Here is a 27,743-nt window from a genome sequence, read left to right on the forward strand (position 1 = left end):
AGCACATCGAGACAATTCATGAAAATGGGAATAAGATCAGGTCTACTGTGAGGAAAAACCCCCTTACAGAACATCGTGATCACCAGCTTGGTTGCCAGAGCACCTGGAGAAGTGACTCACACACGTCTGGCCAGAGAATGTGGGTAAACCTATCCAGGGGCAAAAGGGACTTATGCAGTACTAGCAGACATAACACTACAAAGGCACTCTAGACCGGTACAAGAGTGCCCACCAGGAGAACGGAAGACTTCCCGTCGTTCCGTATGACGTCCATCTCAGCCATGGAGTGGAAGAGACTGCGCTGCCAGGAGCTATCCAGGCGAATGGTTTTGAAGCCCTGACCATGGAATCCACCGTGGAGGGCTAACACCACATGCAGCCATCTTCATACCAGGCTTGATTCCATTCCATTCCAGCAAAGCGGACGGCTCACATACACACCAGATGTCACCTATGCCTGCAAGCAACCTACCCACCCCGGAGTGGTTAATCGTCCAGCCGCCACTTTCTTTGTTTGACGAAACTCAAGAAAAAGACTGGTGCCCAGAAGAAGAGGAAGACCATCTTCAGCCAGAGCCAAGTTCCTTTTTATAAACTGGGTGTTACCTAGGCCATGATTTGACCCTCTATTGTCACCCTTCTAGATAAGTCTAATAGTCCTAAGCATCTCCCCCCACCCAAGTAATCTATTCTTCTCACCAACTGTCATTTTGGAGCCTCCCCCTGGCCCATTTCAACCTGAAAGTTCACTCAGGTATCCAGAATCCAGGCAAGTCCATTGGTCAAGAGCAAGCACCCAATTAGGTGCCACCAATGAACTTTCTATTGGTTGTTGCAGTAGTCCCGCCCTTATGGTCACTGCGAAACCTCCCCTTTTCGTGAGGTCATGCACCAGTTGACCACCTTTCTCCTCCCTCGTACCTCCCATCCCCTAAGGGCTCAAGAGAGTCCTTATAATCTGTGGACTAGCTAGCCACAGGTGTGCTTCTATCAGTATCCCAACTTCTGCTGCATAGATCCATCCCCGATTCTAAGGCCAAGTTTCAGGTCCCTTCTCCCACTTCCTTGCTCGTTGCCATTGGAGCCTTCCTTGAAGACTACGATCGGTAAATATCACCCTGTTTGTTTACCCATGTGTTCCCCTATCTATCTATCCTAGGACTGAATGTGTGTTTTGATGAGTATTTTATCTTGTATGGAAGCCTATATTTTTCCTAATAAATTATAATTGTTTTACTTAATTAGAGTCCCCAATATTTTAAGCATTACTTTTCTGGACGTGGAATCCTGTATACACAGATAAAAAGATCCTGAGTGAGCCAGGTGCCCACCTGACAATTCCCCAACCTCATTTTGAGGGCATTTTGGCTTACACTACACATTAACTGCTATTTCCCCTGTAGCAAAACACAAAGTATGCCAGTTTAGTCTGAGAATACTGATCTAATCAATGGTCCCAGACACATAGACACAGGTGTTAATAAAGATACACAAACATAATGCATATACCCATGTTCACAATGCTCTAAGAAACATGTGTTAGATTCAGCTTAATTTTCCATGCAGCAGTTGTATCTGCCACATATGTACAGCTTTCCCACAGTTTGTAATAAATTTGAGAATCTCCTACCTAAATTACACAATACAATTTGGTAACTTTCAAATGTGAAAAAAGATATAAGTATGAAATACAGACACAGACCATCAAAGGGAAGGCAAGCAGCTGCCACAACTCCATTAAGCCTGGGCTCAGCTCCAGCTTTGAACTTCACCCCTTCAAACTTCAAACAGCCATCAGTGTGGCCATAAGAGGGAAAGGAAGAAGCAAACTGGTACTTCTCCATCACTCCCAAATCCACTTCAGCTGAGACTCCCCTCCCCATGGAATATTTGTAATGTAATTCATTATGGCTTCTTTTTAATTTCTATACACTGCTTTGGGACTTTAGTTACAAACCAAGTTCATATAATATAATAAACAAGGCCTTATAAAGTTTGCTCTCCTGTCAGTCTTTGGAGGAGACTAATAACTGATGAAAACCAAGTAACTGATTTAACCTCATTTAAGAATCAAAACCCTGATAATACTATCTTTGGGAACAATGGGTAGAAGTCCAGAGAAATGTTTAAAATTGTATTTATTCTCTACAGTAATAAATTTTAAGTCTTCCAGCAGTTGCATGTAAATGCTATTGTGACCTTTCAAAGTTCTTTAGAGGCTGCATTCTACAATGGAAACTGATCAAAATAAAAAATCCACTGAACCTGTTTTACTAGCACTTTTCATTCATCTTAATATAACAGCTAACCCAGCTGCTAACATGGAAAAGAACTTTAAAGCATTAAGGAAAAAAGATTAAAAAAAAACAAAGACATAACCAACATTTCTTACTTATGGTAAAAATTGAACCAGTCTTCTTGGAAACCCTTTGATCTACCTACATACAAGGTCTACTTCTCAGAACTCCAACCTTTGTCCTTCATCTGCTTGCAAAATACAGACAAATAGGGACCAGCATACACTGGGCATAAATTAAAAATAAAAGATGATGATGATGATATTGGATTTATATCCCACCCTATACCCTGAATCTCAGAGTGGTCACAATCTCCTTTATCTCCCCCCCTCCCCGCCCCCACAACAGACACTCTGTGAGATAGGTGGGACTGAGAGAGCTCTTACAGCTGCTGCCCTTTCAAGGACAACTCCTGTGAGAGGTATGGCTGACCCAAGGTCATTCCAGCAGCTGTAAGTGGAGGAGTGGGGAATCAAATCCAGTTCTTCCAGATAAAAGTCCGCACACTTAACCACTACACCAAACTGGCTCTCAAAATAACATGGGGCACATACTTTTTTGCTAAACATAGTCATAATAAATATACTACATCAAATAAATATATGTAATTCTCTTCATGGCTTCATCTGTGGATATCTAGATCCAAAGACTGTAACCATGGTTAGACAAGACAGATCTTGCTACAAAGCTCAGAAAAATCCCAGAAAATATGGTGCTTGTGTGTGTATTCACACGCATGTGTGTACATACCTTTAATTAGATTAATAGCTTACCATGATTTTAGTAAAGAAATTAATCATGTTCACAAGCTGAAATCATATCAGTTCTCTCCCTCAGCAAAGGCAGCAAAGCTAGATCTCTACGATAGCAGGCAAGTATCTGACTGCCTACACAGGATTCATCCCCCTTCCAGGAACCCATTCCTTTTGCTGATGCCTCACGCGCAAGCCCCAGGGAGGCCTGCCCAAAGTCTAAAAACCACTGATCTAAAAGCAAAAGCTAATAGCTAGAGATGAAATAATTAAATGGAGGGGGGGAGGCAAAGAAACAACATTTTGAAAAGATGATACCATGGTATTGATGGAAAACTGAAGAAAAAAACTTTTACTGGACTCAAACCTAACTGAAGAATCAACTCTAAAAACATAGTGATATTATACTGACTGAAGAACCTAATCCAGTTACGGAGAATACAGATCAAGCATGCAAGAAGGACAGGTTTCTTACCTGTAACTGGTGATCTTCGAGTGGTCATCTGTGCAGTCACACATATGGGTAATCCGCCAGGATCGGGCCCGACCTCGGAGAATTCAAAGCAATCCCGGGGAGGAGGCATTGCCTGCGCATGCCTGGACGAGGGGGAGGCGCCTAACCCACTCAGTTTCTTCCCACCGCCGTGTAAGTGGACCAGTTCAAGAGATGAGAAGCATCCAGCAGCGGGGAAGGCTGGGTGGGTATGTGTGACTGCACAGATGACCACTCGAAGATCACCAGTTACAGGTAAGAAACCTGTCCATCTTCTTCGTGGTCTCTGTGCAGTCCCACATATGGGTGATTGGCAAGCTATTCCATCAGGAGGAGGGTGCTGGATCTGTAAGCAGAAGCATGATTAATTAAATCAAGATAAGAAGATTGTACTCACAGTTGAGTGTCAAGGAGAAATCAGTCAAAGATGGATTGCAGCACAGCCTGCCCGAAGGACGAGTCACGCCGAGCACGAACGTCAAGGGAGTAGTGCGAGGCGAAAGTGGACGGAGAGGACCAGACCGCAGCAGCGCAAATGTCCTCCACTGGAATGCCCTTGCAAAAGGCTGATGAGGTTGCAATGGCTCTAGTAGAGTGAGCTCGTATCTATTCTGGTATTGGCTGTTTCGCCAGTTCATAACATAAGGTGATGGCAGCCACAATCCACTTTGAAAATCTCTGAGTTGAAATTTTCCTACCTTGATTGTGGGTTGCGTAAGTTATGAAGAGACTCACGTCCTTACGGAACTGACGTGTCCTTTCAATGTAAAAGGCGAGGGCTCTATGAACATCCAGATTGTGTAGAGCCCGTTGGCCTGCGTCTGCAGAGTGTTGAAAGAAAGCCAGTAGAGTGGAGGGTTTCCCTAAATGAAACACTGAGACAACCTTAGGCAGGAATGCAGGGTCGGGACGTAGCACTACCCTGTTGTGATGGAAGATTGTATAAGGTGGGTCTGCTCTAAAGGCACAGATATCACTAGCTCTCTTGCCCGTGGTGAGTGCTATTAGTAAGGCTGTTTTCCAAGTGAGAAGATGTAGAGGAATGGATGCCATAGGTTCGAAAGGCGGTTTCATTAGTTGACTTAGGACAAGAGAGAGACTCCAAGTAGGGAGGACTTTCCGGATTGGAGGGTGAAGGTGAAGAACTCCCTTCAGGAAAGCCTTAGTAGCATGGTGAGAAAAAACTGTGGAGCCCTCAATATGAGGGTGAAAGGCAGAAATAGCCGCTAGGTGGACCTTCAAGGAGGAGTACGAAAGTCCGGCATTGGAGAGGGCTAAAGTATGTCAGTATTTGGGTGATGCTGGCAAGGTTAGGATTAAAGTTATGCTGGGATCCATAACTGGAAAAGCGTTTCCATTTAAAGGAATAGGATTTTCTGGTAGTAGATTTCCTAGCATTCACCAGGACATGCCGGACTTCTGGAGGAAAGTTCAAAAACTGATTTTCCAGGCTGTCAGTCTCAGAAGTGCTGGGTTGTGGTGTAGGACCTTGCCCCCCTGTTGGGAAATCAAGTCCTGAACTTGTGGAAGCCGCAGGAAAGTGTTGTTGGACAGGAGAAGGAGAGCAGTGAACCAGGTTTGGCGCAGCCACCAGGGTGTGATCAGGATGCAATTGGTGCGGTCCATTTGTATTTTTTGTAGCACTCTGGTGATGAGTGGTATTGGAGGAAAAAGGTAATGGAGCGGTCCCTTCCAAGTTTGGAGGAAAGCATCCCCCGGAGACAGTGGAGATGGAGGGCCTCGCGTGTAGAAGCGGGTGCACTGGGCATTGCTTGGGGACGCAAATACATCTATCTTCGGGGTACCAAAGTTCTGGAATATGGGTTCTATGTAATGCCTGTTGATGGTCCATTCGTGGTCGTTGATTAAGTGGCGGCTCAACGCATCTGCTTGGACATTCTGAACCCCTGGTAAATGTACTGCTGTTAGGAAGATACCCTGGCTGATGCTCCAGTGCCATAGTGCCAGGACTCGCTTGCATAGCCGGGTAGATGCAGTGCCTCCCTGTCGATTGATGTAGAAGACAGTGGCCACATTGTCGGAAGTGACTTGGACATGATGGCCTCGAAGAGATGGTAGGAAGGATCTCAAAGCTCTGTGGACCGCTAGGAATTCTAGGCAATTGATATGGTGGGAGCTTTCATAGTCCATCCATTGTCCCTGGACTGTGAGCATTCCTAAGTGGGCTCCCCATCCCCACTTGGAGGCGTCGGTGGTAATGATCACAGAGGGGGGTGCCTGCATGAATGGCATTCCCACACAAAGATGACGTTCTATTGTCCACCATCTCAGGGATGAGATAATGTGGGACGGAAGAGTTAGTACCGTGCATTGGTGTTGTCTCTGAGGGTGGAATGTTCAGACAAACCACAATTGGAGAGGGCGCATGTGGAGTTTGGCAAAGCAAAGTACCGAGGTGGTAGCCACCATGAGGCCTAACATCCTTTGGTAGATGAGTGCCGTTTGGGAGCGGTGCATTATGATTTTGTTGGCCAGGGATTGGATATGCTTCACTCTGTCTGGTGGCAGGTAGGCCTTCTGGGAAATCGTTGACAGGTGCGCTCCTATGAACTGTATTGTTTGAGTAGCGGTTAGCTTGGATTTTGATGGATTGACTTGAAGTCCTAGGATAGCTAGGAGGGAAAGGGTAGTCGAGATGTCCAGTTGGAGTTGTTCCTTTGTTTGGGCGACGATCAACCAGTCGTCTATGTAGGGGTAGATGGATATTTTTTGTTGTCGCAGTGCTGCGGCCACCACAGCCATGCATTTGGTGAATACACTTGGTGCCGTTGAGAGACCAAAGGGGAGAGCGCGGAACTGGAAGTGTTGATCTCCGATTGCAAACCTGAGGAATCTTCTGTGATGGTGGTTGATGGTGATGTGAAAATAGGCATCTTGTAGATCTACAGATGCCATCCAGGCCTGCTCTGGAATGAGAGGTAGGATAGATTGAAGGGTGACCATGCGAAACTTTTTGTGGCAGATGTGAAGATTGAGTTTTCGAAGATCTAAAATGGGGCACAATCCCCCGTCTCTTTTGGGTACCAGAAAGTAAGAGGAGTAAAACCCTGTATGATGGTACTGTGGTGGAACTGGTTCTATAGCTCCCTTGTCCAGCAAGGTCGCAATTTCTGTTTGAAGAGGTGCGGATACTGGAGTGGTTAAGAACCTGTGAAGTTTTGGGGTTGAGTTGAACTCTATGGAGTAACCCCTGTGGATGATCGCCAGGACCCATGAGTCTGATGTTATGGACTCCCACATGGGGTAAAATGGCTGAAGTCTGATGTCTGGGCAGTGCTCTGGACGTCTGCAGAGGGTAAGGGAGTCAAAGAGACTGCTTTGTAGTTGGAGTGGTCTTTTTTGACGTTTGAGGACGTGCTCTCTGTTGAAAAGGTTGTTTGGGCTGAGAGGGCTTACGTCTCCAAGATTCAGCCTGTCGCGGGGATCTGGTAGGTTTGTAGTAATTCGGCCTCCAGTTTCTTTGTCGGTTGGCTTGAGGTTGTGGTTGTGTAACCCCCAATCTCTTGGCTCTCTTTCTGCTATCATCCACGTTTGTTAGAATGTCATCTGTAGTGGCGTTGAATAGGCCTAGCCCATCAAAGGGTAAGTCTTCTATCTTGAACTTTATGTCCGGCTGTAGAGATGAAGACCTAAGCCATGCATGTCGGTGCAAGGCTACTGCAGATGCAAGGGTTCTGGAGGAGCATTGGGCTGCATGGCGTGCCGTGTTAATTTGCTGTTTGCTGACTCCTGCGAGTTCTTGCAGGGCGTGAGAGGCTGGTTTTGCGTTGCTTCAGGTAGAGAAGGAACCAAGGTGTTTAAATAAGTTGTTAGGTTGAAGGCATAGGCAGAGAAATACGCCATGTAGTTATGGATCTTTGTGGTAGCAGTAGTAAGAGAGTATATTTTTCTCCCAATCGTATCCAGTTTCTTGCCCTCCCTCTCTGGAGGCACAGGGTGTCTAGTCTGCTTCGATTTAGATGAGGAGTGCACTATCATGGAGTTCGGTGCAGGGTAGTTAAAGAGAAATTTGGACTCAGGGGCATGAACCTTGTAGCGTGATTTGACCCGTTTTGAAGTCGGTGGTACTGAGGCTGGCTTGTCCCATGCTTCCTTCAGGGTTTCAAGGTGGACTGGGAGCATCGGGAAGGAGGAGCCTGCAGGCAAATCCGCATGTACCAGGTCATATACTACGTCTGAGACTCTGGGTGCATCAGCGGTTAGTTTGACATTGAGGGAGTTCGCCATATTGGATAAAAGATCCAAGTAGGATTTTCGTCCCTCTGAAGGAGATAGGTCTGTTTGCTTGGCTATGTCAGATGCTGGAGAGTGGAGACCTGAAGTTGAAGAGTGTGAGGAGTCAGAGTGCTCTGCCTCGGATTCTTCATGGGATTCCAAGTCCAAAGGTTTGGTAGCTCGCTCCGTCAGCGAAGGCTGTGGTTTGGTGGGGCCAATGGAGGTCGATCTGGCTGGAGAAAGGCTTAGAAGTATGGTTAGGCTTAGAAGTATGGTGACCGGGGTCCCCTCGGTACCGAGGGCGATCTTCGTAGTGAGAGTGATCCCTGCATGGAGGTGTGTCGCGGTATCGAACACGGTCCTCTCTGTGTGTACGGTCTCGGTATTGAGGAGATTCGTGGCGTCGCAAGTCGTCTCGGTACCTAGGTTTGGTGTGCCAATAGGAACCTGAAGACGGCGATCTTCGGTGTCTTCGGTACCCACGAGGGGATGGTGACCTGGACCTTGATGGGGAATAGTAGTAGTAGCGCTCCCTATGACCACTTCGGGACCTCTTTGTTCGAATACGGACTGGCAGTTCCTTCGGAGTTGATGGTTCCCTTACAAGGGAGTGTGCTGATAATGGTGGTAAGGAGACTTCCCGGAAGGAGCGTGCGTCTAGAGCATTGAGGCGCTGGCTTCTGGTCGAGGTCGGGGAGTCGACCTCAAGTATCTGTTCGGATAGATTCGTGGACCGAAGGCGATCTGGAGTGGATGCAAACGATCTCGAGTCAATTTCGAAGTTGGCGTTGTCGGAATCGAGGTCAATTTCTAAGTTGGCGTTGTCGGAATCGAGGTGCTGGAGCCGGCCGTCGGATTCGAGGTAATAATAATAATAAACTTTATTTTTATATCCCGCCCTCCCCCGCCAAGGCGGGCTCAGGGCGGCTAACAGACATGGGGATCCCATGATTCATCTAAAACAATATAAACAATTTTAAATATATCAATTACATAGTGATTATTTAAAATAGATAAAATACATAAAATCGGTGCTAAAATACTGTAATCATAATATCCACAAGATGGCTAGATGTCCACACGTCGGATTAATCAGGTTCTATCTCGAAAGCCAGCTGGAAAAGAAATGTTTTGCAAGCCCTGCGGAATTGGTTCAGGTCCCGCAGGGCTCGCACCATCTCTGGAAGGTCGTTCCACCAACGAGGGGCTATCACTGAGAAGGCCTGCTCCCTAGTAGCCTTCAACCTAGCTTCTCTTGGCCCAGGGATTGTTAGTAAGTTCTGAGAGCTGGATCTCAGTGCTCTCTGGGGCACATATGGGAAGAGGCGGTCCTTTAGGTAGGCAGGTCCTCGGCCATATAGGGCTTTAAAGGTAATAACCAGCACTTTATAGCGAACACGGTACACAACCGGCAGCCAATGCAGATCCCGCAGCCCAGGCCGCGCAGGTTCCCACCGTGGTAGTCCCTCCAGCAGCCTGGCCGCCGCATTCTGGACTACCTGAAGCCTCCGTGTTCGGTATAAGGGCAGCCCCATGTAGAGGGCATTGCAGTAGTCTAATCTCGAAGTGACCGTTGCGTGGATCACAGTTGCTAGGTCGGTGCGCTCCAAGAAGGGAGCCAGCTGCCTCGCCCTCTTGAGATGGAAGAAGGCGGATCTAGCAGTGGCGGCTATCTGGGCCTCCATTGATAGAGAGGATTCCAGTAGCACTCCCAGGCTCTTGACTTTGCGCACTGGTACCAGTGGCGCACCGTCAAAGGCCGGTAGGGTAATCTCCCCTCCCGGTCCGCCGCGGCCCACGCAAAGGACCTCAGTCTTCGCCGGATTCAACTTCAGCCCGCTCAGCCTGAGCCAGTCAGCCACGGCTTGTAATGCCCGGTCCAAATTTATAGAGACATCACCAGCCCGGCCGTCCATCAATAGATAGAGCTGGGTGTCATCTGCGTATTGATGACAACCCAGCCCATACCTCCGTGCAATCTGGGCAAGGGGGCGCATAAAGATATTAAACAACATTGGGGAGAGAACTGCTCCCTGAAGCACTCCACAATGAAGTGGGTGCCTCTGAGACAGCTCCCCCCCAATTGCCACCCTTTGTCCCCGACCGTCAAGAAAGGAGGAGAGCCACTATAAGGCTAGCCCCCGAATTCCTGCGTCGGCGAGGCGGCGGGTCAGCAGCCGATGGTCGACCATATCGAACGCAGCCGATAGGTCTAGCAACAGCAGTACCGCCGAGCCGCCTCGATCCAGTTGTCGTCGGAGGTCATCCATGAGGGCGACCAGGACTGTTTCCGTCCCATGGCCCGGGCGGAAGCCGGACTGGCATGGGTCTAAGACGGAAGCGTCCTCCAGAAATTCCTGTAACTGCACCGCCACAGCCCTCTCGATAATTTTGCCCAAAAAGGGCAAATTTGAGACCGGCCAGTAGTGTGCCAATTCGGCCGGGTCTGATGACGGTTTTTTCAGGAGAGGGCGGACCAATGCCTCTTTCAGGGGTGTTGGAAAAGCACCCTCTGAAAGGGATCGATTTATAATATCCCGTATAGGATATCTTAATTCCTCCTGGCAGGCCTTAACTAGCCAGGAGGGGCATGGGTCCAGGTCACAAGTCGTGGATCGTGCAGTGCCAAGAATTCTGTCGACCTCCTCCGACCTCCTCCAAGGTAGAGAGCCTTACCAAGGAGGTTGGGTTGGATGGCTTATGGCTCGTCTTAGTTTTCTTAGGAGCTTTCCGGTTAGTCGAGTCCTTAGAAGTCGAATCTGAACGGTGACGTTTTTTGGTGTCGTCTGACTTTTTGGAGTGTTTTCCAGACTTAGGCTTACTGGGAACCAGGGCCACGGAAGCTGCCAGCTGCGCCATTCCCTTCGAAGTTAGGGATGGTGGCAAGGTCTGAGGCGCCGCGTGCGACATAGCCGGGCGCAGAGATGATTCAAGAAGGATCAGATTGCAGTGAAGAAAACAGGAGACTCATAGAGGTAGGTGTGTTCCGGACGGCGGTAAAGAAGAAACTGAGTGGGTTAGGCGCCTCCCCCTCATCCAGGCATGCGCAGGCGATGCCTCCTCCCCGGGACGACGGGAAGGCGCGCTAAAATTAACGCTCAAGATTGCTTTGAATTCTCCGAGGTCGGGCCCGATCCTGGCGGATTACCCATATGTGGGACTGAAGAAGATGGGAAGGGAAGCCATGTTGTATCAGAACATAAGGGAAGCCATGTTGGATCAGTTGAACACTCTGTGTCACACAATGGCTGTCACACAGGGGCCAAAAAAACCAGGTGCCATCAGGAGGTCCACAAGTGAGGCCGGGAAACTGGAAGCCCTCCCAGTGTTGCCCCCCAAGCACCAACATTACAAAGCATCACTGCACTAGACAGAGGATTCCTATCAATACACTGTGGCTAATAGCCACTGATGGACCTCTGCTCTATATGTTTATCCAATCCCCTCTTGAAGCCATCTATGCCTGTAGCTGCCACCACCTCCTGTGGCAGGTAATTCCATGTATTAATCACCCTTTGGGTGAAGAAGTACTTCCTTTTATCTGTTCTAACCCAACTGCTCAGCAATTTCATTGAATGTCCACGAGTTCTTGTATTGTTAGAAAGGGGGGAAAGTACTTCTTTCTCTACCTTCTCTATCCCATGCATAATCTTGTAAACCTCTATCATGTCACCCCTCAGTCGACGTTTCTCCAAGCTAAAGAGACCCAAGTGTTTTTACCTTTCTTCATAGAGGAAGTGTTCCAACCTTTTAATCATTCTAGTTGCCCTTTTCTGGACTTCTTCCAATGGTATATTCTCTTTTTTTATGTGTGGTGACCAGAATTGTACACAGTACTTCAAATGAGGTCTCACCATTGATTTATACAGGGGCATTATGATACTGGCTGAATTGTCTTCAATTCCCTTCCTAATAATTCCCAGCATAGCGTTGGCTTTTTTAATTGCAGTCATGCACTGTCTCAACATTTTCAGAGAGTTATCTACCATGACTCCAAGATCTCTCTCTTGGTCAGTCTCTGCCAGATCAGACCCCATCAACGTGCATTTATAGTTAGGATTTTTGGCCCCAATGCACATTACTTTGCACTTGGTCACATTGAACCTCATTTGCCACGTTGATGCCCACTCGCCCATCCTCGACAGATTTAATTTAATTTAAATCCCTTTGGAGTGCCTCATAATCCTCCTTGGTTCTCACCACCCTGAACAATTTAGTGTCATCTGCAAACTTAGTCACTTTGCTGCTTACTCCCAATTCCAAATCATTAATGAACAAGTTAAAAAGCATCGGATCCAGTTCTGAGCCACGGTTTACCACCCTCCACTGCGAAAATTGCCCATTTTTACTCACTCTCTGTTTCCTATTTATTAGCCATTTCCACAAGAGCATTTGTCCTTTTACCCCATGACTATTGAGCTTACTTAGGAGCCTTTGATGAGGAACTTTATCAAAAGCTTTCTGGATGTCAAGGTAAACAACATCTATCGGGTCCCCCTTGTCCACCTGTTTGTTCACCATCTTAAAGAACAGGTTGGTGAGACAAGAGCTTCCCTTACAGAATCCATGCTGAGTCTTCCTCAACAGCTTTTGTTCATCAATGTGTCTACCAATTCTCTCTTTAATAATGGTTTCCACCAACATCAGACTCACTGGCCTGTAATTCCTGGATCTCCTCTGGAATCCTTTTTAAAGATGGGGGTGACATTAGCAACCTTCCAGTCCTAGGGAATACAGGCAGACTTTAATGAAAGATTACATATTTTTGTCAGGAGATCCACACGTTCACATTTGAGTTCTTTCAGAGCTCTTGAATGTATGCCATCCAGACCTGGTGATTTATCAGTTTTTAAATTGTCTATCATTCATAGGACCTCCTTTCTCGTTACAGCAATATAACTCAAGTCTTGCAACATCCCTCCTAAAATTAGCAGTTCTGGAGTGGGCAAGCACTGCTCATCTTCCACAGTGAAGATGGAGGCAAAAAAGGAATTCAGCTTCTAAGCCATTTCCCTATCCTCCTTCAGTAATCCTTTTATCCCTTGGTCATCCAAGGGCCTTGCTGCCTCCCTGGCTGGCTTCCTGCTTCTGATATATTTGAAAAAAAATTATTGTTGGTCTTTATGTTTTTTGCAATATGCTCCTCAGAGTCCTTTTTTGCCTGCCTGATCACAGACTTGCATTTGATTTGCCACAGCCTGTGTTCCCTTTTATTAACCTTCCTTGGACTAGCTTTCCACTGCTTAAAGGAATCCTTCTTACCTTTTACAGCTTCCATTACTTTGTTTCTTAACCATGCAGGCCTTTTTCTATACCTATTTGTGCCTTTCCTGACTTGCAGTATATATCTGACCCTCTAGAACTGTTTTGACCCTTCTTATCTTTCCTTTCAGTTTCCTCTTCACATGCCTCCTCATCTCAGAGAAGTTACTCCTTTTAAAGTTCAAAGTGCTTGTGTTGGTCATTTGGGACAACTCCCTATTTATACAAATAGTGAAATCAAACAACTTTATGGTCACTGTTCCCAAACAGTCACTTTTACATCTCTCACCAGGTCTTGGGCATTATTTAGGACCAAGTCCAAGAACACCTCCCCCCAGTAGGTTCTGTGACCATCTGCTCCATAGCACAGTCATTGAGAGTGCCTAGAAACTCAATCTCTTTTTCCTGACTTGAACCATATTGACCCAATCACTGTGTGGGGTAATTAAAATCACCTATTGTGACACAGTTTTTACAAAAGAACATAAGAGAAGCCATGTTGGATCAGACCAATGGCCCATCCAGTCCAACACTCTGTGTCACACAGTGGCCAAAAAACCGAAGTGCCATCAGTGGGGGCAGAACACTAGAAGCCCTCCCACTGTGCCCTCCCAAGCACCAAGAATACAGAGCATCACTGCCCCAGACAGAGAGTTCCAACAATACGCTGTGGCTAATAGCCACTGATGGACCTCTGACAGCCCATATGCTTATCCAATCCCCTCTCATTTAGCTGCTATCTTTAATTTTTTCATTTTATAATCATCCTCTACCTTTTGATCTTGTGGGCGATAACAAACTCCCAGAGTTAAGCTTCCTTTTGGGTCCACTATTTCAATCCACAGCATTTCCAGAAGCAAATCTAATTCTCTTACCTTCTCAGTCTTACTGGACTGTATATCCTCTCTAACATACAAAGCTACCCCACCTTCAACCCTTCCCTCCCTATCCTTCCTATATTATTTATATCCAAGAATCACCGTGTCCCACTGATTCTTCTCATCACACCAAGTTTCTGAAACACCCACAATCTCTATATTTCCTGCCCAATGCTAAGGCTTCCAACTCCCTGTCTTGGAGCACAAACCATGCTTCCAAGTCTTTATACTTTTGGACAAGGCTTAAGGACTCCAAAACTCATTCTAGGCCCCAGAATCCCAGTCCCTAGTAGTAGACTGCCACCACACCCGAGAACAAAACCCTAGGCAGGAGGTCAGGTGAAATCTCCAGCCCTTACCAGGAAACTATAAGAGCCTGCAAGGTTGGCTTGCAGTAAAATACAGATTATCACTTTTAAAGGAAGTGAGCAGCCTAGGCACTAGATTAGGCTTTGAACCAACTTTAAAGCAACAGACTACATGAAGTATAACCATAAACATTTATTTTATTGTGTGCATTCAACATAGAAACATGCTTGTGGCAAGGAAAGAAAATAAAAGAACCTAAGCTTATCCAGCATAACTAAACAGTTGTCATATTTGCTCAAACGTAGTCAGAAGGCATAAGGACGTTGCACAAAAGTTTCTTAGCTTTCAGCTACGCACAGCAGGATAACATGAAGACAAAGCAAGCAGTCCACAAGTTCAGACTCCCAGCATAACAACCCGCAAGGAAGCCTCAGTGGAGTCAGACTTGCAGCACAGCAACCCACAAGGAAGCCTGAGTGGGATCAGACTCAACATCTCTTTAGGTAGCCAAAACTTTACGCTTGGTGGATCCAAGACAACCAACCGGGAACAAGCATGATGATGTCACCCCAGAGTTAATAGCTAGAAAAGGGTTTGATCTTAGATGGCCTTGATTCTTACCCCACAGCTGGGTGGAATGTTCTTAACTGGGAGATAGCTCTTAGCTAGTGCTAACTCCCACCTGAATCTGTTTGTGGCAGGCCAAATACCAAGCCCTTATCTCTGCAAACACTTAAGACTTGAGGCAAGAGGCCTAATTTTACAAGTTTGAAAGTATGGAGTGTCTGCCAGTCTCGAGTCGGCAGGAGGAAGGCTGAGGGCCTAATTTGCCTGGGAAATTATAGATGTTTGTATACAAATGCTAGAAGTGTTCAAAGTAAAATTGTTGAGTTGGAATGTTTAGTGTTGGGGGAAAACATAGACATTGTGGGAATTTCAGAAACTTGGTGGAATGAGGAGAATCAGTGGGACACGGTGATACCTGAATATAAGTTATATCGGAAGGATAGGGAGGGAAGGGTTGGAGGTGGGGTGGCTCTGTATGTCACAGAGGGTATACAGTCCAGTAAGACTGAGGTCAAAGAATTAGATTCCCTTCTAGAAATGCTTTGGGTTGAAATAGAGGGCCCAAAAAGAAATTTAACTATGGGAGTTTGTTATCGCCCACCAAATCAAAAGATAGAGGATGATTATAATATGATGGAAAGATTAAAAATAGCGGCTAAGCATAAAAACTGTGTCGTAATAGGTGATTTTAATTACCCGCAGATTGATTGGGTCAATATGTGTTCAGGTTGAGAGAAAGAGATTGAGTTTCTAGATGCTCTCAATGACTGTGCTATGGAGCAGATGGTCTCTGAACCTAACGGGGTGGGCGATCCTGGACTTGATCCTAAGTAATGCCCAAGACTTGGTGAGAGATGTAAAAGTGATCGCACCGCTTGGGAGCAGTGACCATAACGTTATTGATTTCACCATTTGTATAAATACAGAGTTGCCCCAAAAGACCGGCACAACCATGTTTAACTTTAAAAGGGGTGAATTCTCTAAGATGAGGAGGCATGTGAAGAGGAAACTGAAAGGAAAGGTAAATACAGTCAAAACCCTTGGGGAAGTTTGGAGGCTATTTAAAACTACAATCCTAGAAGCTCAGATAAAATATATACCACAAGTTAGGAAAGGCACAAACAGGCATAAGAAAAGGCCTGCATGGTTAACAAACAAAATAATGGAAGCTGTAAAAGGTAAGAAGGACTCCTTTAAGCAGTGGAAAGCTAGTCCAAGTGAGATTAATAAAAGGGAACACAGACAATGGAAAATCAAATGCAAGACTGTGATCAGGCAGGCAAAAAGGGACTATGAGCATATTGCAAAAAACATAAAGACCAACAATGAACATTTCTTCAAATATATTAGAAGCAGGAAACCAGCCAGGGAGGCAGTGGGGCCCTTGGATGACCAAGGGGTCAAAGGATTACTGAAGGAGGATAGGAAAATGGCTGAGAAGCTGAATGCATTTTTTGCCTCCGTCTTCACTGTGGAAGATGAGAAGTGTTTGCCTGCTCCAGAACAACTTATTTTGGAAGGGGTGTTGAAAGACCTGAGTCAGATTGAGGTGACAAGAGAGGAGGTCTTACAACTGATAGAAAAATTAAAAACTAATAAGTCACCAGGTCCAGGTTGCATATATCCAAGAGTTCTGAAAGAACTCAAAGTTGAACTTGTGGATCTCCTGACAAAAATATGTAATCTTTCATTGAAATCTGCCTCCGTTCCTGAGGACTGGAAGGTACCAAATGTCACCCCCATCTTTAAAAAGGGTTCCAGAGGAGTTCCAGGAAATTACAGTCCAGTCAGTCTGACTTCAATACCGGGAAAGTTGGTAGAAATCATTATCAAGGACAGAATGAGTAGGCACATTGATGAACACGAGTTATTGAGGAAGACTCAGCATGTGTTCTGTAAAGGAAGATCTTGCCTCACTAACCTGTTACATTTCTTTGAGGGAGTGAACAAACATGTGGACAAAGGAGACACAATAGAAGTTGTTTACCTTGACTTCCAGAAAGCTTTTGATAAAAGTTTCTAATCAAAGGCTCCTCAGTAAACTCGAGAGTCATGGAGTAAAAGGACAGGTCCTCTTGTGGATCAAAAACTGGCTAACGAATAGGAAGCAGAGAGTAAGTATAAATGGGCAGTCTTCACAGTGGAGGACGGTAAGCAGTGGGGTGCCGCAGGACTCAGTACTGGGTCCCATGCTCTTTAACTTGTTCGTAAATGATTTGGAGTTGGGAGTGAGCAGTGAAGTGGCCAAGTTTGCAGATTACACTAAATTGTTCAGGGTGGTGAGAACCAGAGAGGATTGTGAGGCACTCCAAAGGGATCTGTTGAGGCTGGGTGAGTAGACGTCAACGTGGCAGATGAGGTTCAATGTAATGAGGTTCCAAGTAATGCACATTGGGGCCAAAAATCTCAGCTACAAATACAAGTCGATGGGGTGTGAACTGGCAGAGACTGACCAAGAGAGAGATCTTAGGGTCATGGTGGATAAGTCACTGAAAATGTCAAGACAGTGTGCGAATGCAATAAAAAAGGCCAACGCCATGCTGGGAATTATTAGGAAGGCAATTGAAAACAAATCAGCCAGTATTATAATGCCCCTGTATAAATCGATGGTGCGGTGTCATTTGGAATACTGTGTACAATTCTGGTCAGCGCACCTCAAAAAGTATATTATAGCACAGGAGCCATGCTAATCTTCTCTGTATCGTTCCAATTTTAGTATATATGCTGCCGAAGCGTCTAAAATTGAAAGGTTTTTCTTATTAATACAGAGTGTTTGCAGATGATGCAATGTTTATAAATGAAAACCCAACTCAAGTTACACCGTTGCTGCTTCAAAAAATTAAAGAATATGGTGAACTGGCAGGTTTTTATGTGAACAAAGAAAAGTCAAAAATTTTGTGTAAAAATATGTCAAAGAGTAAACAGGCAAAATTACAAAGCCTAACAAAATGTGAAGTGGTTTCCAAAGTAAAGTATTTAGGAGTAGATATCACAATAAAAAATATTGATTTATATAAAAATAATTATGAAAAGCTTTTGCGGAAAATTGATGGAGATTTATTAAAATGGAATAGGCTGAACCTGTCTATACTGGGTAGAATACTGGCAATTAAGATGAATGTATTACCAAGAATCATGTTCTTATTCCAAACAATTCCAATAGTGAAAAAAGATACACAATTTAATAAATGGCAGAGGAAACTTTCAGAATTTATATGGGCCGGCAAGAAACCAAGAATTAAAATGAAGATCTTGACTGATGCAAAAGAAAGGAGAGGTTTTCAAGTGCTGGATTTAAAATTATACCATGATGAAGTTTGTTTGGTGTGGAAAAAGGAATGGATAATGTTATTAAATAAAAAATTATTAACATTAGAAGGTCATGGAAATATTTTTGGTTGGCATGCGTATCTGTGTTATGGGAAAAGTAAGATGGATGGTTTCTTCTCACATCATTATATAAGAAGTAATTTGTTAAAAACTTGGCTGAAATACAGGAAATATGGTGATGAGAGGAAACCGCTTTGGACTGTACTGACAGAAGTAATAAGTTATATTCTGATATTAAGGAAGAAAAATGGATAACATACAAACAATCGCTAAAAATACAAGGTGGCAAGGTGGAATTAAAATCAGTGGAAGAATTGGACTATAAGTATAATTGGTTTCAATTGTAACGAAATAAAAGTCTGCTTGAACAGGATATTAGAAATGAAAGAATAAGACAGGATCAAACTGAACTGGAAAGAATGATGTTTGGCGATAATGAAAAAATGATTTTGAAAGTATATAAATTATTATTGATCTACAGAGGAAGAAGTGATTAAATCTCAAATGATAAAGTGGGCAATTAACATAAATAAAGACATGCAGATGGAACAATGGGAATATTTATGGAAGAACTCTATGAAAATATCGACATGTAATAATATTAAAGAAAATTGTTTTAAAATGTTATACAGATGGTATGACTCCTAAGAAACTTTCAAAAATAAATAACCAGATGTCTGATCGATGTTGGAAATGTAAAAAACATGAAGGATCTTTCTATCACATGCGGTGGACTTGCGAAAAGGCTATACAATTTTGACAAATGATTCAGCAAGAAATTTCAAAGATTTTGAGTTACAATGTAAAGAGAGCACCTGAAATCTTTTTTGTTGGGATTACAAATGGAAAATTTTCCGAAACAAGACAGAACATTACTTTGGTACATGCTTTCAGCTGCACAGACATTATATGCGCAGTTGTGGAAGCAAAATAAATTACCAGAAAAATGGGACTGAATTATGAAAGTTATGCATTGAAGCGAAATGGACAAGCTGACTAGAACATTAAAAGAACTTGATATAGATAAATATAACAAGGAATGGGAGAAATTTCAAAAGTATGTTGAAAAACAGTGGAAGGTGAAAGGACATTTGGTGATTTTTAATAATGGTTAATTTTTTTTAATGCAGTGTTAACTATAGGTAAAGTAGAATTATGGAAATATACAGTGTTTTTGCATATATGGATTGGGTTTAATGGAATATAATTAGGATAGATAACACTAAGAATTAAGTATAGCAATATTATAAATGGACTATTAACCAAGATAGATAATAATAGTAATAAGTAATGTTGTTCTTATTTGTATTTTATTATAGTCATAAGTTTTTGTCTTTTTAATTCTTTTTTTAATATGTTCTTAAAAGGTTAATCTTACCTTTTATTTTTGTTATATATTTTAAGTCGAATGCACCGGGGAAGTCACAGAAAGGGGGGAGGGAGATGGGAAATGTGATGCAATATTTTTTGATGTTTATTTTTGGATGATAACTGATTAATGTTGCTGAATAATAAAAATTGTTTTACTTATCAGAAAGGGTATTATAGCATTGGAAAAAGTCCAGAAAAGGGCAACTAGAATGATTAAAGGGTTGTAACACTTTCCCTATGAAGAAAGGTTAAAACGCTTGGGGCTCTTTAGCTTGGAGAAAAGTCGACTGCGAGGTGACATGATAGAGGTTTACAAGATTATGCATGGGATGGAGAAAGTAGAGAAAGAAGTACTTTTCTCCCAATACAAGAACTTGTGGGCATTCTATGGAATTGCTGAGCAGTCGGGTTAAAATGGATAAAAGGAAGTACTTCTTCACCCAAAAGGTGATTAACATGTGGAATTCACTGCCACAGAAGGTGGTGACGGCTACAAGCATAGCCAGCTTCAAGAGGGGGTTAGATAAAAATATGGAGCAGAGGTCCATCAATGGCTATTAGCCACAGTGTGTGTGTACACACACACACAATTTTTTGGGCCACTGTGTGACACAGAGTGTTGGACTGGATGGGCCATTGGCCTGATCCAACATGTCTTCTCTTATGTTCTTATGAAATGACAGGTCTCTTGACCCTACTTTAAGCATATAGGCCAAGAACCTTTGACTAGTGATTTAGTGGAACAAAATCACTACACTTCCCAATTTTACCTCAGACACTTCTAGCATTTGTATATAAACATCTATAATTTCCCAGGCACGTTAAGCCCACAAGCTTTCTCCTGCTGCCTCGAGACTTTGCCAGCCAGTCCATATGGACAACTTGAATCCATTGCCCCGTAGAAAATTAACAGCTAACCCTTCATCTCTTTGAGATGAGTCATCCCAAACCAGAGGCATTTCATCTCCTGTTGGCTTTCCCCCAAGATTCAATTTAAAAACTGCTCTGCCACCTTTTTTATTTTAAGTGCCAGCAGTCTGGTTCCTTTGTGGGACAAGTGGAGACATTTCTTTTGTACAGCCCCCCATTTGTTCCAAAAAGCATTCCAGTGTCTAACAAGCTTGAACCCTTCCTTCCCACACGATCATCTCATCCACACATTGAGATTCCTAATTTGTGCCTGTCTCTCTGGCCCTGCACATGGAACAGATAACACTTCTGAGAAGGCTACCTTGGAGGTCCTGGCCTTGAGTCTCCTGCCTAGCAGTCAAAATTTTTCCTCCAGGACCTCACAACTCTATTTCCCCACATCAATGGTGCCAACATACCATGACCACTGGCTCCTCCCCAGCACTGCCAACCAGCCTATATAGAACACGTGTAATGTCCGCTACCTTCACACCAGGCAGGCAAGTCACCATACAGTCAGTACATGGGTTTGCCACCCATCTGTCTATCTGCCTAAGGATCAAATCACCAACTACCAAGACAGCTCCTCCCTCCCTGTCCAGGGGTAGTTCCTTGGTGCAAAAGGATACCTATTCATCAACTTTATGTTTTATGTGTTTTTAGTTTTATGTGTTTTTATGTGTTTTATATGTATTTTATTGTATAATTATAATTATTAATGTATTATTAATGTATTTAAATTGATTTTGTTGGTTTTTATGTTGTAAGCCACCCTGAGCCCACCTCGGTGGGGTAGGGCGGGATATAAATCAAATAAAATAAATAAATAAAAACTGAAGAAGAGGTCCCTCAGCACGGTACCCTGTTGCCTTTTGACCCCCATGACCCCTGATAGTGGCAGGTCTGCCGTTTTCAGAGTGGGACACATCTAACAAGTCCCTGAGAGTCTTCTCCAAGTGCTTAACTGGCTGTCTCTGCTTCTCCAGGTCAGCCTTGGCCTCAAAGGTGCGCACTCGTTCCCTGAGAAGCAGGAGCTCCATGAACCGATCACACCCCCAAGACATCTGTGCAGTAAACAGACAGTCATATATGTGACACTCAGTGCAAAACACTGGACAGCCTCCAACCCACTGCTGGCATTCTGCCTTCATAACTGCTTTTTATTTTTATTCTTTAAAAATATATATATATACAATCCCTCTTTTAATACCCTTCGTGCATATGTGGCTCTCCTTGCAAAAGGTCTACTTACCTTATTGGGAACACAAGGAGACTAGGGCCCTAGCTTCTTCACTATGAATACATACATAACCCAGGGAAGTTCTCTGAGTTTACCTTCATAAGCAAGAAAGAGCTGAATACCTCACATTTTATACATAGCTTAATTTTAAGCAGTTACTGATAAAAGGCAGTATGGATGCATCTTTTTAGAAGTACAATACTTAAATTGCTTTTTACAAAGCAGTAAAGAAATACCACAAAATATGAACATATGAAGTTGCCTTATACTGAATCAGACCCTTGGTCCATCAAAGTCAGTATTGCCTTCTCAGACTGGCAGCGGCTCTCCAGGGTCTCAAGCTGAGGATTTTCACACCTATTTGCCTGGACCCTTTTTTGGAGATGCCAGGGATTGAACCTGGGACCTTCTGCTTACCAAGCAGATGCTCTACCACTGAGCCACCGTCCCTCCCCTAATATGTATATATGCATGGCATTTACTCTGTAAAAGTAACAATGGGCAGGGGTAGGAAAGAAATTTTGAAGTCATTTTGCATGAGACACATTCTATCCCTCCTCCTTTATTTCCTGCTGTCACCACAAAGGCTTGTTATTTAACTGCAGCTACCAGTCATGAAGTTTGTAGCCACTGGGAAGCATATAGTGTCTTGCGTGTTCTTTGTTGTTCAGTCACACAGTCGAGTCCAACTGTTTGCAGCCCCATGGACCAAGTCACGGCAGACTCTCCTGTCTTCCACCATCCTCCGAAGTCTGCTCAAATTCATAAGGAATAATTCTTGTTCACAAAAAGTTTCAACTTGGAAATAGCTTGGAAAAAGCTCTGGTGAAACAAGTTGTGGAATACTGGTTTGTCCATTTAGGTTGAAACCAAGTTAAACTTAAGGTTGAAACCAAGTTAAACTTAAGCCGAGTGTGGTGGACTTTTTCTGCTTTGGATTCCTCCACATTAAATTTTCTGGAACAAAAGATATCTATCCTAAATAAAGTTGATTTGGTGCAACTGTGAAAGACTTACCTATGTGGATACTTTTGGATCATTTGTTCTATTCTATGCAATTGTGATTTGTTTCCCTGTTTGCACAATTTTTGTATCTGTAATGCATACTGTGGATATAGTTTTTGAATAATTCTGAATAATTTGTATAATAGTGTGTGTAATTTTGTTGACTTTGTGGTTGAGACTTTGTTGACAAGGTAGCTGTTTGGTTTCCCTTTCTAGCTCATGAGAAACTGTTGACTGCTTGCATAATTAATTCTTGAATGGCAGTTACCTTGCATAGTATAACTACTTGAATGAGACAAATGAAAAATTAATTGCTGCATACCAAGAAAATTTCCACAAATGGGGACACACTGAATTAGGGTACATGAGAGAGACGCCAACTTTCAACGCAGGGGCGGGGTGCATTCCTCTTTATCTTTTTTTAAAAAATTACACTTCATTGTCCATTACTACTAAGTGATAGATCCAGGTCATTGAAAATTCAACAAATGAGGGCAAAAAAAACCTTACTGTCTCCCTTCCAGATTATTCATACTATTAAAAAGATCACTTGCAGTAAGTTATCAGAAATTTCAACTCAAATGCCAATAACTGCACGAGTTTAATTAAATTATTTTGTCTATGAAAAGTGAAGGTGAAAGTGGAATTGGGTAATCTACTCTAAAAAAAAGTACATTAAGAGAGAAATTAAATCCCTAAAAGTTTGTTAATTTTGCATTCAAAGTATTCCATAGACTAGACTTTTCATGTTGAACTGGAATATGACACTACAGAGAACTAAAGATCTAAAACTTTCACATTATCTTGAGTGGCAAACTCTATTTTTGTTTATTGGATGCAAGTTCTTAACTGTAATCATCTGAAATAAATGAGAATACTGATAGACAGTTTCACCCTCTTTCTTCTTTTAGTGACAGCTACAGTATCACTCTACTGTGCAGACCATTTGCTAGGGTCTTTCCAGACAATGAAGAAGTTTATCCTTAGCACTTCACTCATATTAGTCCCTGACTAGAAACTGTAATATATCTCTTCTTACACAATGGTGTAAAAATGTGGAGGGTTTTTTAACTGAATGGATGAACACAATAAGTACTAAAGGAAGACTTATCAGTAAGGAACTATAGGCTTTGCTTTTTAAAAAACAGCTTTCCTAGCAACAATGATCTATTCAAAAGTGCAGAGAGGAAGGCACAACTTTTCTGCTGTAGTTAGCATTGGATGAACACTCCAGCAGTGAAGAAACATACCAAAAAACTATAGAACACTGTGCTAACACATCCTACTTAAAAAATAAACAATGCCCAACATAAAATAAAAAGATTACCATTACCAGGTGGGAAAACAGCAAGCCATAAATGTTACAGGAATTATAAATTGAAGGAATCATATCCTGAATTTTTGCACAATATGCTTGGAATAAAAGAGCAACAAATGCACACTACCCAGTGAGATGTCTGAATTAGGTTTTTATTCAAAAGGAGAGAAATGAACAGTTTTTCCAGTTTGTTCAGGCTTTGGTGGAAGAGTCCTAATTTGTGAACTGAAACAGGCTCTTAAGTTTAGAACACTACCTAATGCTAATGACATCAAAGTGTGGAAAATGTTATTCTCTTTAGACAAGAACACATTTTTTTTCCATAGTACATTTTAAGAAGCAGGCTAATTTGCTCTTCAGAAAGACCACCAGTTTTCAGTTTGCCATATGCTTAGTGCTAGTATTCTTTGTGTCACAGAAGAGGGCTTTTCCATCTCTTGAATTTTAGCAAAATAAACTGTGCCCTAACTAGTAATGCATAATTGAAGCTTAGTCTGAACATGTTAGTTTCATTTGTTTGGCAGGGAATTTGCAGGGGAGAGGGCAACACCTTTACAACAACTTGCTAATAACACAAAACACAATGTTTTGGAACAAAAATGGCCACAGCTTGGTGGTTACAGCTGTAAGAAGCCTTTGGCACACCATGGGTCCATCAGATCCTGGCATCTACTGACCTGCCTGCCAGTTGATGCACCCCCTCCCCATCCCACCTGCAGGGGTGGGGAGAACCATGGGACGGCAGGCTGTCAGATTCCACAAGGATAATCACCACTAAGTGGTCTCCCCTGCCACTTCAGCATGAGGATAACCCATTGGCAGCTCCTGAGCTAGGCATGCCCCTTGAAAGTTCTCACCCCAAGATCCCTTAATGGGATCCCCTTATGCCGCAAAAATGGGCATGCAGGCCAGTTTTCCTAAAATTGGATCTGCCCCCATGCTGATACTGCCCAAAGATTGTGACAGACCCCTGCGAAGACAGAGGTCCTTTGCTTGGGTCGTCGGGGACCGGGGGGCGGGGAATCCCCTTGCCAGCTTTTGACGGCGCGCTGCTGATGGCGGCGGATAGGGTCAAGAGCCTGGGGGTACTATTGGAGCCTTCCCTAAAGATGGAGGCTCAGATAGCAGCCACTGCCAAGTCCGCGTTTTTTCATCTTAGGCGGGCAAGGCAGTTGGCTCCCTTCCTGGATCACGACGACCTAGCAACAGTGATCCATGCTACGGTCACCTTGAGGTTGGACTACTGCAATGCCCTCTACATGGGGCTGCCCCTGTGCCGAACTCGGAAATTGCAGCTGGTGCAGAACGCCGCGGCCCAGCTGTTATTGGGCCTCCCAAGATGGGGGCACATTCGGCCGGGTCTTCGGGCTTTGCACTGGCTCCCAATAACATACCGAGTCCGGTACAAGGTGCTGGTTATTACCTTTAAAGCCCTATATGGCCTGGGACCTGCCTACCTGAAGGACCGTCTCTCCCCACATGTTCCCCAGAGAGTACTGAGGTCGGGAACTCAAAACCTTCTCGCTATCCCTGGGCCAAAAGAAGTCCGCCTTAAATCAACTAGAGACAGGGCCTTTTCTGTTATGGCTCCTACATGGTGGAACCAGCTGCCGGAGGAGGTGAGGGCCCTGCGGGACCTTATTCAGTTCCGCAGGGCCTGTAAGACAACCCTCTTCCGGGTAGCTTACACCTAACTGAGATGGGAAACAAATGTAGCTTACTAGACTCTTGCTATTTATACTGTTTAAGACTTGATGTTTTAAGGTTTTAAATGTTTTGACTATTTTAACTGTTTATATATGTAAATGTTAATTTAAATTTTGTTTTATTATCTGTTGTGAGCCGCCCTGAGCCATCTTTGTGGGAAGGGCGGGATACAAATCATAAAATAAATAAATAAATAAAGCCAAAAAACACCTTGAACAGAATATTACCCATGTATCCTCTTGAGGTTACACTCCCCCACATACATTTTCCCTCTCAAGCATTAACTCATAGGGAGTGATGGGTGGGCAAGCGATCCTAAACAGCCACGTGAGCTGGCTGGGCAACGCAGCATGCTTTCCCTCTGGTGGCCCCTCCTCCGGCTCATCTCCCACCACAGGCTCACCTGGGAAGGTGAAGGCCAGATTCTCCCACTGTTGCTGCCACCTGGCCCCCAAGCCACCCATCCCACCCTGCAGGATGTGGCCTGCAAGATGCCACCCTGCTGACTCTCCCCATCCACACAGGACTGCAAATGGGTTCCATGGGTAAGTCAGGGCCCCCCTTCTAGGAGCTCTATATACTAAGGAGTCCAGCACACAAACATTAATTAATTCCCTGCAAAGTAGAAGTATTCAGAGATTGAGGGGGGAAAGACCATTAGGCTTCATTCAGAAACTAACTTTTGCAGGGTCAGAGTGTACCAATTACAGGCAAGTTCTTCCAATCATACCTATACTCAGTGTTCCCTCTAAACTGAGTTAGAGTGAGCTAACTAATAGTTTTTTAGTCTCTGTCTCACAAACTAATTTATGCAGTTGCTCATAACTTTAACCCCAGTAGCTCACAAAGTAGAATTTTTGCTCACAAGATACCACAGCTTAGAGAAGGGGTGTCAAACTCATTTGTTATGAGGGTTGGAACTGACATAAATGTTGGGCTGGGCCATGTTTGTCATAAAATGTAATGCCAGGTAGTGGAGAAATAAACTTTATAAAGGACATAGACAAACACTATTAAAGTTTTTTTTTTACAAAAATTAACTAAAACATGCTAAAACGATTAGCACTTTTGTAGTATTTTTTAAACAGCCTCTGATAACTGAAGGAAGCAAAAGAGAGGGAGAAAGAAGCAGACTTGCTCATGGGCCTGATAGGAGCCTTCCAGGGGCATGATTCAGCCCCTGGGCTGCATGTTTCACACCCCTGGCTTAGAGGGAACATTGCCTATACTGCTGGTTAAGTTACTCTGCCAGAATGAAAACCAAAAGCCCTGGTAACTAAAAAACCCCCTATCATCTGACCCCCAGTACTAGCACACCAGACACGTTGCTTTGTTTAGTGAAGACTGTATACTAGATGGTACTGCTGATAACCAATCCCCTGTCCCCATGCTTACACAATATTATATTGCTTTGTTATTTTGCTCCTGTAAATGATAGAGCATTTGTCTGCTACAGTATATTTATTCTCATGCAGTCTTTAAAAAATCAGAGCTACTTTCCCCAGGTAATATTTGAACATTGCCTTAAAAACAAACAACTTCACTGTTGAATCTTTCTCCAAAATGAGAGTGTATTTCATTGGTTTTATATTAAAGGCATACAGATAAAATATCTGGGTTCTACATAAAACCAAGTCTGAACTATCCATAGAAGCTAAAATGACTAAACTGAGGCTATCTGATCTCATTAAGACAAGAGTCATTGGAAAAGACAATAATGTTGGGAAAAGTTGAAGGCAGCAGGAAAAGAGCAAGATCCAACATGAGCTTGCAAGACCCGGGTTAATGACTGGATGTTTTGGAGGACATTGATTCATAGGGTCATCTAAGTCAGAAGCAACTTGACAGCACTTAACACAACACACACAGTTAAACTGCTACTAGTGACAGCACAACTCTTACAGGAAAGTCAATCTAGCAAAATAATCATCTATACACAGTACAACAGAAAGTTGTCAGGAAGTTTCCAAATAAGATCAAGATCTGTATAGCATTAAACTATAAAATGACAAAAGGCAACTGAGAGTGCTTTACCATCAGACGTCATGTCCCCTGGAATAATACGTAAT

At 43.6% G+C, this 27,743-nt stretch overlaps 1 protein-coding gene and 1 non-coding gene across 2 annotated transcripts in view; both read right to left on the reverse strand.

Annotated features, from left to right (window-relative positions):
- The window catches only part of LOC132576853 (protein dispatched homolog 1-like), a 157,322-nt gene that overhangs the window by 95,205 nt on the left and 34,374 nt on the right, over positions 1-27,743 (reverse strand). The window lies entirely within an intron of this gene.
- On the reverse strand, positions 17,429-17,530 carry LOC132589297 (U6 spliceosomal RNA). The gene has a single exon (XR_009556575.1). It is a non-coding gene; the product is annotated as a U6 spliceosomal RNA (small nuclear RNA).

The sequence above is a fragment of the Heteronotia binoei genome, chromosome 1 (assembly GCF_032191835.1).
Source record: "Heteronotia binoei isolate CCM8104 ecotype False Entrance Well chromosome 1, APGP_CSIRO_Hbin_v1, whole genome shotgun sequence".
Taxonomy (NCBI): Eukaryota; Metazoa; Chordata; class Lepidosauria; order Squamata; family Gekkonidae; genus Heteronotia; species Heteronotia binoei.